The following is a 9,191-nucleotide window of genomic DNA, read 5'->3' as shown; positions in this document are numbered from 1 at the left end:
ACAAGGGGCTGGTGCGCTCCCCAGGCCGGCCTAGGAGGAGAAGGAAGGAGGGGAAGGGAAGGGAAAGTGTGGATTAGGATTCCCACTTCTTTCCCTCTCCCCATCTCTTTCCCTCCCACTTGGGCGCCTCTTATGGCTGCTCCTCCCTCCCTCCCACACACACACATATATATATATATATATTCTATTAGACACCCAGGGTGAGGAATTACTTATTCCTCACCCTCGCCAATCGACCGAGCCAGCATATTCGGCCCCAATCGCACCCATCCCCCGACCAGCCATCTCCCTGAGGTAACTTTACCAACCGGCTTGCTGTCAAAAAAAACTTTACCAATCGGTCTTGTAATATTTTTTTACAAAGCCACTACTTCCACGTTGTAAAATTACCTTGGAATCGAGGTAATCTTGCTAACCGTAAGAGCTACTAGCCAGCCCACGTTCCCGTAATTTTCTGATCTGGTGCCAACGTAACCTGCAAACTGCTCGAGGATCCTCGATGGCGAACAGCAGGAGGTCAAAGGCGGCGTCGTGATTGGGGGATTTGGTCGGCGACAAGTCACCCACGGGAGCGACGCCTCGTGTGCAGCAGCATCTGGACTCGACGGTGTGGTGGTTTGCTGGCTAGCATGCCGGTGTGCTGCTCCACGCCGTGGTGATCACAACGTTGTCTCGACGTCTGCTGGTCACCGGGCAGGTGGGGCGGGTTCCCTAGGTATTGGGCGGGTGCTGTGGATGGTGCTCACGGCAGAGCCAGCCATTGTGATTACCGCGCCGCGGTGCTGCAGTGCGTGATTGCCGCTGGGTTGATCTGGCCAACATTCATTATTGTTGGGTAAGTGAGTTCATGGGAGGAGACAGGCAACATCGTTGCTACTGCTTCAGTTTCTTTTTTGGTTTTTTAATTTCTCCCCTCCTTCATGCGCTGAATTTTTGAACAGCCTCCAGTTTGGTCTCCGGTTATCTGTAATTATGATTGAATGAGTTTACATTCTTGCGTGTGGACTGGAGAATTGATTTTCATTACAAACATTCTGTAATTTTTTGCAATCTGCCATGTTGTGGTCAATTTGCAGCACACCTAGCACCCGTTGCTTGCTTGTTCATGCGGTCTACGTCTCCACCCACCACGACGGACCACAACCAGGCCTTTGCCGCTGGGGTTCTTCAGTATGCCCCCCTCTCCGTAAATTTGCAAGAGTATGTGTACATTTATGCTCCAAACATAATTAGATTTAGTAAGGAATTTAAGTTAACTGAATTTCATCTTACAAAACGTTATGAGAGCAAGCTTGTCTATTGACCACACGATATGCCCTCCTGATAACATTAATGTAATTGGGTTATTTACTCAAATTTTTAAGCTTCCCATCCTCGTATAATCTTCTGAATTTACGTACATGAAATAAGAAGTTTTATGCTTAACTTTGTTCTTGCATAATCTGCTCATTTTGACTATTTACTTAATTCTAATATTTTTTCCCATATCTGTTTTACTACATCATTAATATTCAGAAAGTACAGCGCTAAGTCTGCAGCATATACCCCAGAATTGGTATATAACTCTAATATATCATGTAGATACGAACTTACCCTATGCACTATCAAATACGGTACATATGATTTATCCTGTTTCTCCTATCTCAAAAATAATATTCCGACCTAGCTTATTAACCATATACCAGCCCCCGCACCCAGGGTGAGGAATTACTTATTCCTCACCCTCGCCAGCTTCGATTCCGGCGACCATTTGGACCGTGTCCAGCAACTTCTATTGCGCGCGAGCCTTAGCTTCCCCATGACACAAACCACATGTAAGATAGTGCCCTGTAGCAAGCACACGGTGAACCTCCGCTGTCAGTTGAGGTCGTCAGCAACTAATTCCGGCGAGCTAATATGGACGTAAACAACATAGGCCTAACTAGTACAAATGCCCGTGCGTTGCAGCGGGCAGAAAAAATCGTAAAACCTGCTCTGTGTGCCATTACACGACATTTCATATATGTAGTTCTGATTAACATCGGTAATAAGATTACACTATTATGGATTTTTGAAGCATGAAGTGTGGATGTGAAAAAACCACCTTAATGTCTTTCATCTGATGGAAGAGTAGTGGTGCATGAAATAGTCTGTCAATCGGTTTTATTTTTTGCTTTTCGAAAAACACAAATATTAATTTATTTTTTGAAAATTTGAACAATTTATAATTTTTGATTTTTATTAGAACTAAAACATGTTTCCAAGACAAACATTTTTAACACATGATTTTTAATCAATTATTAATTTTTGTTAATTTTTGTGAACAATTTTAAATGTTTTGAAAAGGGACATTTTGGGGGGAATTTTGAGAATTTTTAAAAAAGAGTCAATATATTATAAAAATGTGGATATTTTGGAAGGGAAAACAAAGTGAAACACTCTTTATCTTAAAAAACACACACACAATGTCCGCGGTTAAGAAAAAAAAAAGATTGATGGTATCTACACCATGAAGCATCAAGTTGAGAAAGTCATAGCCTTTGTTAGCGCCTCCTTCAACTTAGCACTATCATTGGGTAGAAGAGGAGTGGTGTATCTGTTTTTAGTGGGATATACAGAGGGTCGAACTCATTTGCATTGATAGCGAGACGTTTGTGGTGACTTTATCAATCTGAAGACCCGTCGGCCGAGTCTCTCTAGGGTGAGTGTGTATGTATGTTTGTGAGTGCCTACGTTTATACGTGTTTTTCAAAAGAAGACTTCCTTTAGCCTTTGTATGCTGCAATTTAATGCGCCGTGCGTTGCACTGGAAGAAAAAAAGCATCACATTTTTAGTGACTCATTCATGATGACACTTTTCATGTTTGACACCGTGGTTGGTGTCCACAATTCAAAATTGATGAAGCCGCATCCATGTCTTTGACGGCGTCTCCTTCGGCATTGTACCATCACCGAACGGAAGAATTGTGGTGCATTGAAGTAGGATTGTTTATATATAATTTGCTTGTTAATATTCAAAAGCAAACAAGTTCGCGAAAGGGAAGTTCCTCGCTCCGCTGACGGCCGAGTCGACGGTCTCCTCCCTCTCCAACCGCGGCTGGAGAGTAGGGGGGGGGGGTTTGGATCTGTGCCTGACGCGTGTAGATAGTAGGGTAGTGGTCTCCGGCGGTGCTAGCGAGGTGGTGGTGCTGGCGTCGTGGTGGAATAAGGTTGTTGGAGTTCGATCCCCATCCCGGCGAGGTCCTATGTGGCAGAGTCGGTGAGCTTCCGACATGGTTTCCTCCTCGATCAGTCGGTCTGGTGAGGTTTGGTTCTCCTGGTGTGGTCTTCATGGCGGAGGTGATGGCCGGATGCGGGAAATTTGGTCCCCTGCTTCTCTCTTCGTCGTGGTAAGGTGGTTCCTAACCTTGCCATGAGGGAGTTGGGGGTAATGTGGCGGTGCCTCGGTGGATGCCGGCGGCGCATTTCGTCGTATCTTCAGGTGTTGTTTGTGGACCTTTGAACCATGTTTCTGCCGGCGTGGTCAAGCGATGGCCGTTCTTCCTTCTTCTGGCGTGTTGGTTTTTGGCCGAGGCTGGTGACTTCCGTCCGTGTTTCAGTCCGTCTGCAGGTTTCAAGATCGCGCTGGCTCTGTGTGCGAGCGGTGGCAACGGCAGCAGCGGCGCGCCCTCAGCCTAGTATTTTTTTTGTAATTTTCATTCTTTTGGGAGTGCTTTGTACCATTGGCTTGTTTTAATATAGTTCGGAGGTATTTTTCGCAAAAAAAAGCAAACAGGCTTAGTATTTATTTTAGGAAATGTTGGTTGTTTTTTGTTTGCAAGACTATATTCCGTTCCTTTTCCAAGTCACTGATCTAAGAAGCCTCTTCCTATCATCACGTGTCCTGCGGCGCGACGCCTTATCCCCCCTCCCCCTCGTTCCCACCGCTGAAATCTTATCCTCTCGACCTCTCGTCCTGTTTCTTCCTCTTCTTCCCCCTCCCTCTCACTTTCCTCATCTTCATTCGCGAGGCAACTGTGTCGACGGGTGACGTTGGAGACGATGCACGGCAGGGTGTCTTGCTGCAAGAAGCTTCCGTCGTCCGGGCGCGCTCCGATGCTGCCGGAGGAGGCGCTGTCGTGCTCGCCGCGCGCGCAAGCTGAGGGTTTTTTGCAAGGCAGGGGCTCGCTGCTGCTAGCCCGCACGAGCTGGCTCCAAGGGCCGGGCGCTACAACTTGAGGAGCTCCAAGCCGACTACCTGTTGTGGCTCTCCGGAGTTACTCATGCGACGCGGTGAGTGCTGTTTTGGTGGCTGGAGACGCTGTGCGTGTGGGGATGCAAGTGATCTTGTGGTTCTGTCATCAGCGAATCTAGTAGCCCAAATCATACTGTGTATTGACACATTTTCTATTTCTCAAGGGGCCGTCCGTCCTCCTGCTGATCGGATTGTGCTTCTTCGTTCTGTTCCCTTCTTCCTATGGTTGTTGATGCCGATTGTGTGCTTGTACTAGTTTCTTCAGTTCCCTTCCTCTGCTTGTAGATGCCTCAATCAGCTGGTGTATATAAATTGATCCTATTGATTACAAAGGAGCGAGGTGATACTATTTATTCTGATAATAAACCTATTTTTACAGCAAAACCACGCAACCGCAGTCGTTTTTATTCTTCCCCATTCGCAAATCCCCCTTCTTCCCACTCTAGCAACCCGGCCTTCCTGCCTCCAACCGTGCTTGGAGAGGAGCTCTAGCTATGCCACGAGCAGGCCATCCCAGCAGCTGCCGCCGCCCCTTTGTCCTTTTTCCTTCTCCTTCTTCTCTTTGTCACTAATCTTTGTTTTCTACAGGGAAGGAAGTCGCCATGGAACAACCCCGCCGCCTTGGAGCTCGCCCCGCCTCCGGCCCACCACCTCTCCGTCGGCCTCGATCTGTCCGCCCCGCCGCTGGATCCACGCCGGAGCAGCCGTATCCGCCGCCCAGACCACCAACCAAGAGTTGCCTCTTGCCTGTCCTGCGGTCGGGAGGAGGACGACCGAGAGGAGCACCCATTCATCCGCCGCCTTGGAGCTCGTCCTGCCTTCGGGCCGCCACCTCTCCGTTGGGCTCGATCCGTCCGTCCCGCCGCCCAGACCGCCAACCACGCGCCGCCTCTTGCCTATCCTGTGGTTGCAGCTCGAATAATAAAAACTGCAGGGCCCTTTATGTAAAAACGAATCGTTATTTGGGATTAGCCACTTAACAATAGGACCGCGGGTCGAATTCTCAGAAACAGATGGACTTTTATGAAACATCGCTACCCAATTTTCTTTATTATTAGATAAAGATAAAGGTAAAGATTGCTTCGGTTCAACCGCCAACAGTACAATGACGGGTCGGTCCCCATGGTTAAATAACTGGCTATATTTATGTTAAAATCTTATATTTACTAATCGGAGGCACCAAACGAAAATTTAATCCGTTGGATTGACTAATGATTGAATTATAACCTTCAGATGATGGGTCCAACTCTTCCACTAACGTGACGATCTGGGACTCCATCCCATGTCCTTCCCCGTTTCCAGCGTGAGGATCAGGGACTCCTCTCACCCCACCCACGTCCTTCCCTGTTTACAATTAAAAAAAGGAAAACAAACTCATATAATCGTAGCCTCCTTCCTACCTGAAAAAAGGAAACGCCAATGCAATCTGCCATACTTCTTCAGGTCTACCAGTACCCCACTGCTGGATCGCCCCTCCATGGCCTCCCCAATATCGAAGTTCCATCGATCATGCAATCGGCCTAAAACAACAAGTGATCCAGTCAAGAATCAGTCGATCCCTTCCTTAATTTCTAACCTTCTGTCGCAGCTTCAATGTTTTCAAAGTTTAAACAGGCTGCAATCTAGGTTCTCTTCTTCAGCCCATAAATTCCCAGGATTATTGGTGCAACGGGAACAAGTGTATCAAATTGCAGTTTGATGTAGATCGGGTGGCTTCTGTCTGCGGGGAACTACGGCGGACTCCTCCCATCTATCCTTTCGTCGTCCTCCGGCCAGCACAGTGCAAAGAATTACATCATGGAATAGAAGATGAGTTGGGCGGCGACACTCGATGAAGTCGACGGTAGCATCATCTTGCGTGGATGGGCTGGCAATGAGACATCATCCATGTTTTTGTTTAATTCTGGATTCTTATATTGAATTTTCGTTAGTATTTCCCAACTCTTCATGCCCTAATAGTCATATGTTCTTTTGATCTATATTGGACTGAAAACTAGACTGATTTATGATTGCCATGTCCCATGTTTTTAAAGAATCAACGGTGGTGGAGGCTCCCACCTGAAAAAAGTATTTATATATATCGGAAGTCGCTCCTTGGAGAAGCGGCAAGGCGAACCGTCACAGCTCACGGTGGGACTTCAGGAGTTCAGCAATCTGGCAATTTGAGAGGGTCAGGGCAACAATCACTCAACGGTTCCTACTTTTCCATACCAGCCAAGGATGGTTGTGTATCAGAGACAGCGGTGGAGCGAACGTTGCAAAGATGAGAACACAACACAACCATCCACGAGAGAAGTAGCAGCAGCAGCAACGGTAACAAGGCGGCAGCAAAGAAGGGGCAACATGCCCAACGGAACCACATCTGGACCATAATATGAAGCAATGCGTTCGCATATTCCTGTGTTGAACAACATAGAAGCACAATTGTATTTTCTTGGGACGAAGCCAATCAAGTTCATGTCTGCCAGTTGAACGCCGACACCCTCGGGGAAGGTGGAGGTGATAGGAGCTGGAAGTGGTGAAGGCGGATGCGTTGACAAGGCAAGTGCAACGCCATGGAGGGTTGCATGGACGTGTCAAGCTCAGCAGCTAGCACGACACAGAAGCGAACATCAACTTAGTCAGATGGTTTTGTTGTCATATTTTCATCATGAATCTTATAGTTTTTTCATGACATAAGTTCAGTTTCTATGGTGTCGCCTTTTCTCTACTTGCAAAATTTGTTCAAGTATTGTTTTGGAGTCCAAAAGTTAGAAGAACTGTATACTCTATCGAGGTTTAGCACGAATAGTCGAAGTTGTGCGCATTGGGTTATTTTGCAACCTTGCTATCCGCCGGGGATCCTTGGTCATGTTCCATTCTGCAAAAGGTAATTACTGAGAATTTTCTTGCAACCAGTACTCTAAAATCAGTTTTTTCTTTGTTGGTTATATTTCGCGATTAATTTGATGTACAATTCTGGGATCAGATTTCACAAACATTAAGTCACTTCAAATAAATTAGTAATTTATATTTGAAGACGTTTATGGATGGTCTAGGGGATTCCAGCATGGCTGCAGCTCTGATTTTATTGAACATATTTCTCCTTATATACCTTGATCTCATATTTCGGGATATACACACCTAGAAGGTTATGAGTTCAAAAAAAAAAAATTTAACCTCTATTATAACCTGAATTCTTAAGAACGCAGCTGCGCTTGTTCGTTGTCTTGAGCGCACGCTCTTGTCCACTGTCTCCCTCCCTCACGTGGTCCCCTAATGGATAGTAGAAATAAAACCTACCCAAGGGGCCCACAGAGAGGACTTAACGTGTAGGGAAAAGCACATGGTCACTGCGTTTCCGCGTGCCTTCCCGTCCTTGACTTATCAGCAAGTTCTCACGTGCATGCATTTAGTTTACGTTTTTCAATTTTCAAAAAGCTATAACTTTTAAACCGAACATCAAAATCAAGATCTGTTTTCACCACTAGGTTCCCCGCGACGAGCTCTTCAAAACTAGATCCCATACGAGTATGTTTCGACTAAATTTTTTTCTCGAGCAACTTTTGGTGCTAAGGAAGCAACTTTAGTGTTATATGAAAGCAACTTCTTGTTAGTGTGTGAAGTATGACTGCCTATCATCAAAGACCCCTTCAAAGTTGGCTATCATGACTACGAAGTTAACTAGCTTCATCTCTAAGTTTCGTACCATAACTAGCAAGTATTCTACCATAACTAGCTTCACCTCCAAGTTTATAGTATAGCTGGCAACTTAGTATTTCGAGCTAGGCTTACATTTACACTAAGCTTGTTGCTATGACTAGCGAGTAGCTTAATGGCATGCTTAGTTGCTTACAATACTTTTAGGTATGGTAAGCAACTTAGTTTCAGGCAACTTAGCAACACTAATCTGCAACTTTGGTATGTATTGTAGGCAACTGAAATAGTAATTGCAAGCAACTAATATCACTGGTAATCAACTTCAGAGTGTTGTAGGCAACTTAGAAAAGCAATGATAAGCAATTTCATACTATATGTATGCGACTAATTTGTAAAGTTAGGCAACTAAGCAGCAATGCTAGGAAACTAATTACCAATAGCAGGCAACTAAGCATCACTGGTAGGCAACTTTATAGTGTTGTAGGAAACTTAGAAAAGCAATGGTAAGCAACTTCAAACTATATCTAGGCAACTATTTTGTAAAGTTAGGCAACTGAGCAGCAATGGTAGGCAACTAATTACCAATAGCAGGCAACTAAGCATCACCGGTAGGCAACTTTATAGTGTTATAGGCAACTTAGAAAAGCAAGGATAAACAACTTCACAATATATGTAGGCAACTGGTCAACAATGGTAGGCAACTAGGCATCAATGATAGGAAATTCGATAGTATTTATAGACAACTGAGCAGCCACGATAGGTAATTTGGGATAATGTTAGCAAATTAACAGGTGCACGTAGTGCAGTGAAGTTGCTTGCATGTAGCACTACCTCATGTTTCGTGTGATTTTTCTCATTCTTTTTACACAAACCAACCTAATGGGTAGTCCTACTAGGCAAAAAAGAAGGAGCTACTTCCCTATAGTGCTACTTAGAGGTGAAACAAATCATTGTTGGTCATGGTAACTAATTTAGAAGGACTCCCGACTCATAGGTAGTCATATTAGGCAATAAAAAGGAGTTGCTCTCCTATAGCACTAAAGTTGCCTCTATAGCATCCAAAGTTGCTCTAAAATAAACTTTGTCGAAACCTACCCATATGGGATCTAGTTTTGAAGAGCTCGTCAAGAGAAACCCAGCGGTGAAAGCGGATCTTCATTCGGATGCTTGAATCAAAAGTTATAGCTTTTTAAATTTTTTGAAACCCGAAAATTAATGCACGTGGGCTCTTGACTGAGGCAACGTGAGGTTGAAGGCTCATGTACTTTCCTTTTTTGACAGAGTAGGATGACATGGCACATAGGTTTCCTAATATAGAGGGTATGCTCGGGCACTCCAT

The 9,191-nt window shown here is 45.2% G+C and overlaps 1 long non-coding RNA gene across 1 annotated transcript; it reads left to right on the top strand.

The window, feature by feature from the left end:
- Positions 1-3,980: 3,980 nt before the first annotated feature.
- LOC109745259 (uncharacterized) lies at positions 3,981-5,319 on the top strand. The gene is made up of 2 exons (XR_002228496.4): positions 3,981-4,251; positions 4,802-5,319. It is a non-coding gene; the product is annotated as an uncharacterized lncRNA (long non-coding RNA).
- The last annotated feature ends 3,872 nt before the right edge of the window (positions 5,320-9,191 follow it).

The sequence above is a fragment of the Aegilops tauschii genome, chromosome 2, assembly GCF_002575655.3.
Source record: "Aegilops tauschii subsp. strangulata cultivar AL8/78 chromosome 2, Aet v6.0, whole genome shotgun sequence".
Classification (NCBI taxonomy): domain Eukaryota; kingdom Viridiplantae; phylum Streptophyta; class Magnoliopsida; order Poales; family Poaceae; genus Aegilops; species Aegilops tauschii.
Note: the sequence above shows the minus strand (reverse complement) of the source record. Positions and strands in the feature narration are given on the sequence as shown.